The following is a 6,649-nucleotide window of genomic DNA, read 5'->3' on the forward strand; positions in this document are numbered from 1 at the left end:
TAGCCTACAACTCATAGTGAACGCCATCAAGCTCCCTCCTCAGTCTATCTTTAGATATAGCATAAAGTATCTTTGCCCTAATGCGAGACTAACCAAAAAAATACCTACTTCTACTAGGGACAAATAAACATAACATTCCAACAATGGCTTAGAAGACTTGCATTGGTTACTCACAGATTTCTAATCGACTGATGATATTGCTATGACACCAAAAAAAATAGCATAAACATGATAAGTTCAAAGCAAAGCTAACAGCAGAACATATTAAGTTCAAGGCAAAGCTAACAACAGAACATATTAAGTTCAAAGCAAATCTAAAAACATAATAAGCTCAAAGCAAACCTCAAATAATTTAAAAAATATCAAAGACGCTAAAAGATATTTAGAGGAAATGGTAGAGAATAATCCTAATTTAATACTATGAAGTTGACAGATGTAAAACAACAGTGACAAAAAATTGGGGATGCTGCAATGTCCTTCGATATTAAATTCATCAGGCTTTATACTTGTCTATTACACTTTAATAAAAAAGCTGAAATGTTAATGAACTACATAAACATACAAAACTTCCAAGAGCAAGACGACCAATATAACAATCCAAGTAAAAGCATAAACCCTGATGGCGGTTAAACTACGACACCCCCCTTAGAACAAAATGTTATTAAAATTGGTCATTTGCAATAAAAATCTATGTCCTGTATGTCACATTCAAATTTGCACTCTAAATCTGGTTAAAAACTATATTACCTCTCTTTAGTTAGAAGAGAGCACTACCAACTTGGTCATTTGCAATAAAGCTCCCTGTTCTGCATGCTACATTTAAACATGCACTCTAAATTAGACTTTCTCAAACACATAAAGCAAGGAATCTCTCATAACTAAGGCAAGGAAACTCCATTGATCAGTAGATTAATTTATATATAACCATCCCGCATAATATAACAAAACCCATTTTTTCAAGATAAATAATGTAGCTACATTCTAGAAATCCTACTTATAAAATCATCACCAAATAAAGTGTTTGTATGGAACTCCATTGGCATCTTACAACATAATTCATTGGTAAAGTGATCAAATCGTAATATCTAGATCCAAAGTGTTTAAACATGCCACATATGCAAGGCAAAGCTTTGCTCTGAAATCTCAACCTTCTGATTTTGGGAAAATAAAGATGGCAGAGTAATCCATATGGGTTTTATTTTTTGCAAACTGAAGGAATCCAACGTAGTCTGGATCCAACAGGGTTTTCAGTAACATATGCCATTCAGTACTAATTTGTTGTTGCAGCAAAATAAGACAATAAAAGTCACATAAGGATCAAAAAATGATAAATGGCAGTTATTCCTTGGGTCAAAGATCCTTGATGAGATAATGTCAAGAGTGAATTGCTTCACCCCAGTTCTTAAACAAAAGTCCTGAAATGATTTAATCTAATTTAATTTAACATATGATCTAAGTGGCACGCTCTCTGATCACATGAATATCCATCTCAGTAGGATCAGTAGCCTACAACTCATAGTGAACACCATCAAGCTCCCTCCTTAGTCTGTCTTTAGATATAGCATATAGTATCATTGCCCTGATGTGGGATTTGTTGGGAGACCTAGCAATAATGCCACAAAATTCACAACTTCAGATGGAATTCTCAATTAAACCCCATACAGGAATACAATTAGCATTGAATCTGGGAAACTTTTCGTAAATTCACACCTATTCACAGTTAAACCACAACCCAACCTACTAGTTTGGTGTAATGTTACGTATCAAAAAACGTTGACCCAAACAACAAAAAATAAAGGATACATAAGTAAATGAAATACTAACCAGTGGCCATCTCAGTAGAGTCAGTAGCCTACAGCTTGTAGTGAATGCCATCAAGCTCCCTCCTTAGTCTATCTTTAGATATATCATAAAGTATCTTTGCCCTGATGCGGGATTATCGGGAGACCTAGCAATAATGCCACAAAATTCACAACCTTAGATGGAATTCTCAATTAAACCCCATATAAGGATACAATTAGCATTGAATCTGGGCTAGTTTTCGTAAATTCACATCTATTCACAGCTAAACCACAGCCCAACCTACTAGTTTGCTGTAATATTACCTATCAAAAAACGTTGACCCAAACAACAAAGAACAAAGGATACATAAGTAAATGAAATACTGACCAGGCAATGAGGAAGATCTTGCTCTTCTGATAGTTGTCCACAGTCACATAGTTGAAATCAAACACTCATTATCTGCAGGCGTTATCGAGAAGGGATGGTGTGAAATCCTCATAACTTTCTGTTGTCCCCCCAGTTTTATAAACCAACACTTTCTTGGATTTCTTATCGATTTGAACACAATGTAATGATGCGCCTTCTTCCCCTTCAGCTCCTGAAACAAACTCAGGCATTCGTCAGATACCCCCATGCTTGTTGTTGCCTGAATACAAAAACAATATCAACCCAATTAATGACTTGCACAACCTTGCATATGCACTTTCTTGGATTTCTTATCGATTTGAACACAATGTAACGATGCACCTTCTTCCCCTTCAGCTCCTGAAACAAACTCAGGCATCCATCAGATACCCCCATGCTTGTTGTTGCCTAAATACAAAAACAATATAAACCCAATTAATGACTTGCACAACCTTGCATATGTGGGATCATCTTTATCTCAACACAATGAAATTCCATCTGACAACATTCCCGACACATAAACTATCATACAGCCAGCTAAAACTAGGTCTGATAGGAACATTTCAGTTTTCAGAGGTCATGCATACCAGGTACAGGAAATATGGTCCATTGCAGCCATGAACAGTATCCTCTTCTTGAATTTGGTGATACTCGGCAGAAAAACTATGGCTTTGCCGAGGGTTTACCTGGCCCCCTGATGCCTGAGGCAACAAAATTACTGTTGTGGCAATGGTTTACCTGGCCCCTTGCTGCGCAGAGAAACTATTGTTTTGGAAAGGGTTTACCTAGCCCCTGCTGCCTGCAATCGACGACGTGAAGTTGAAACTGTGCATTGTAGCCATGAAGAGTCTCCTCTTCTTGAATTTGGTGATACTGATGCAACGAGGCAGAAAAACTATTGTTGTGCTGAGGGTTTACCTGGCCCCTTGCTGCCTGAGGCAGAAAAACTATTGTTGTGGCAAGGGTTTAACTCACCCCCTGCTGCGCAAAAAAACCACTGTTGTGGAAAGGGTTTACCTGGCCCCTGTTGCCTGCAATCGACGACGTGAAGTTGAAACCGTGCGGGAGGGATGGAACAATGTTTACTCGTAGGCCACCTGTGAGCATCGTTGCTTGAATCGAAGACGAAAAGTCGAAATCTTTGGGAGTGATGGGTTAGGTTTAATAACTCTTCTTTCCCAACTAACTTTGTCTGATCTAACGACTAAACACTTTCTAATCGTCTAACATATAATCTAACGGGGCATGCCAATGACAAGTGGACAAAAGGAAAGTTCTTTTCAGAGGGGAACGCCTTACGGCGTAATTAATGGAAGAAATTTTATAGAAAGCATCCACGAGCAAAGTAGCATCCTTATGGTAAGCATACTATTCATATTGCAATTTTTTTTTTGAAATGATTCACGATAGGACTACCATTAATGGAAGAACTTTTACAGAAGGCATTCGTTTGGAGTACATTCAAGCATTTTTAATGTTTTGTAAATTATTCAATGACAAATTACTTGAATCTCCTACGTTAAACAAGCTTTTTAAAACATGGCATATATGCATTCCATGATATAAAACAACCATATGCACATTAGAAGTTCCCTTTCATAGAAGAAAACATGTTTCTTGCTACCGATGCCAATTATTAAGCACTGTACGGAAGCACATTTCATTCTTGATCAAATGCATTCAACCCCATCTCGGAACAAGCATCTTACGCCTGAAAGTTTGAATTACAATGGTAGTGAATTTGTAATGATGATGGGTGCCTAAAAGACTCACAAAAATTACCATGCATATAACTGCCTGTGAATTCTGCTAGGAAAAGGGCACACACTAAGAGGGCTATTTCGAAATTTGAATCTCAAATACAAGCAAGGAAGTCCTCTTAAGCAGAAAACACATGTTTGGAGATGACATCGAATCACTTAATGGTAATTCCAGACATTCTTTGCAAGGAGGAATTAATGGAAATACAATCCGTATTGCGAAAAGTTTCTTCTAAAGCCTGCCCAAAAAAAATTGTGGAAAATTTTGAACTGAATGTGAAAGTCAACCCATGATGACAGGTAAAATGGCAAAGGAAGATTCAAAGACAATCTTTAGAAACTTTCCGGACATTTTTTATGGGAGGAATCAACGGCCATCCCGGTCATATTGCCAAACATTTCCACTGTAGCCTCGGCAGAAAACTTTAAGGTGGATATTTTGGAACCTGAATCTGGATGCCAAGCAAGGATGGCAGGTGAAATGGAAAAGGTGGATTTAGGGACTTCATTTAAATGCTTGAAGATGATTGCATATGAAGAAATCAATAAAAGTGGTGAATTTCCAAGGGAATTGAATGACATGTTCCCTCGAAACAGACAAACATGGAGACTAGAAATAGAAGTTGTTGAACAATTAGATGAAGCATTAAACTCGAAGGAACTTGCAATTATAAATTGGGAGACAATACTTAAGGAGCCTATTTTGGAGCTTGAGTATGAAAGACGAGCAAAGGATGTTGCTGAAACAGAAAAATATGGTTTAAAGAGGATATTAAATCGCATAATATCTATTCCAGACATTCACTACAGGAGGTTATTAATGGCCATTCAAGTCGTATCACCAAATGTTTCTTCTAAAGCCTATGCAGAAAAATTAAGATAGATATTGTGGTCCTGCAAAAAATAATCAACCATATGATTGGTATTAATGTCCATTCAAGTCGTATCCCCAAATGTTTCTTTTGAAGCCTCTACAGAAAACATTAAGACAGATATTGTGGTCTTGCAAAAACAAGCAACCGTAAAGTTAGTTGTTTCCTGCAAAAAAACAAGCAACCATACAGTTAGATCGAGAAACACATCACAAAAGGGAATTGATAAAAATCTAAAAAATAACATGCAAATTTTGTAAAATTATCTGACACAGAACAATTGGCCCAAAATGCATGTCGATATCGAACTTAATTCCTATTTGCAGATACCAAGTACCTCGAGTGGAATAGTAGAGGATGACAGTTACATGCTCAGAGGGTACTTATGCATCCAAATGCATTAGGAGTATGTCGTAGGTGTACAATGAGATGTGCATCAATCCCATGGTTTACTTCACTACAATTATTTAATTGATAGAGTGGTTTTCCCAAAGAAAATGAACAACTATGAAACAACTATTTAGTTGATAGAGTGGAACAACTATGAGGCTGCATGCAACCCATGTGTTAATCTTTCTATCTTATATAATTTAAAAACATATATATATTGATAGATATAAGAAAAATGACAAACTTTTGGGGCTATAAATATCGTCCTTGCATGCAATCCACTTGGCTATACGAATTATGAAACTAGCATGGAAGCTGGACCCCACTCGACTTATCAAGAGAGGACTGAACCAATCACTTACATGTGTAAATCATCTAGCTAGCCTCAGTTATCTTCGTTCCTTTCACTTGTCTATGTGTTAAGAATCCATATAGCCTCTGTTATCTTCCTTCATTTTGCTTCTCTCTGTCTAGAAGGCGACACTCCTTTTCTCAACACCCATTTATTTCATTTGATTTCACTGAGGCATGAGCAGTAGGACATACAGGAGTATGGATGACATGGTTTCTGCTGTTCAATTTACGTTTCAATCGATTTGTTGTTCAAATTAGATGGATTGTGGTTGGTTTTTCAGGTTTTGGTGAGTAATTCATGCCATTTCGTTGTCTTGGGCTTAGATGATCTAAGACTCCCTAAAAAAATTTATTTAACTTTTCGAATACGCAGGGATGCCTTGCAACTAATTGTTTAACAAACATGAGAAACAAACATGAGAGTTAGGAGTGAGATGGGATGGATTCCTTAGCTAGGGCAGTGCTAGAGGTTTCTTCTATTGGGCCATTTTATAGTTTCCTCTCGGAGGGCTAAGCATGGAGTTCAATCAACAATCAACAAGGTGGATAAGGTTTTAGCAAAGTTATGCAACAGCCATATGTAGTAATGGCTCTGTTGTGAATGTTGTTTCCGCATCACCCTCTATGGCGAGTGGCAGGTTCTTATTACATGTTATGCACAAGGAAAGTAGCTAAATGGAGAAATTGGGAGGAAGAAGTTCATGTGAAAGTTGTTATCTTTCTCCCTCATTCATAGAAGAAAATAGAAAAATTTATTGTGGGGAGAGAGAAGTGAAATTCATGAAGGGTGTGAAGGATAGGAGTTGGCTATGCTCCAGTAAGTGTGTGTTGTCATTTTCAAAATTTCAAGTACTTTCTTCTAAGAGTGGTATGGAGGGTTTTGTTTGAACTTTCTAATGTTAGCTTGTTTCTAAAATCTGCAAGGGTTTCATTTAAACCCCTGTTTACATCAAATTTATGTTGCATGTCTTGCATATTGTTGTTGTTTTTATGGAAACACATGATCACAGTCACATGTGTTGTTGTTTTTATGGAAACACATGATCACAGTCACGTGTTGTTTTTATGGCATGAGCACAGTGAGAG

The 6,649-nt window shown here is 37.1% G+C and overlaps 1 pseudogene; it reads right to left on the reverse strand.

Moving 5' to 3' along the window:
* Window positions 1–1,434: 1,434 nt before the first annotated feature.
* Window positions 1,435–3,294, reverse strand: LOC149237488 (actin-depolymerizing factor-like; annotated as a pseudogene).
* Between the last annotated feature and the right edge of the window lie 3,355 nt (window positions 3,295–6,649).

Source organism: Pinus tabuliformis, chromosome 8 (assembly GCF_031772625.1).
Source record: "Pinus tabuliformis cultivar Carrire ecotype Pingquan chromosome 8, CPIR1, whole genome shotgun sequence".
Classification (NCBI taxonomy): domain Eukaryota; kingdom Viridiplantae; phylum Streptophyta; class Pinopsida; order Pinales; family Pinaceae; genus Pinus; species Pinus tabuliformis.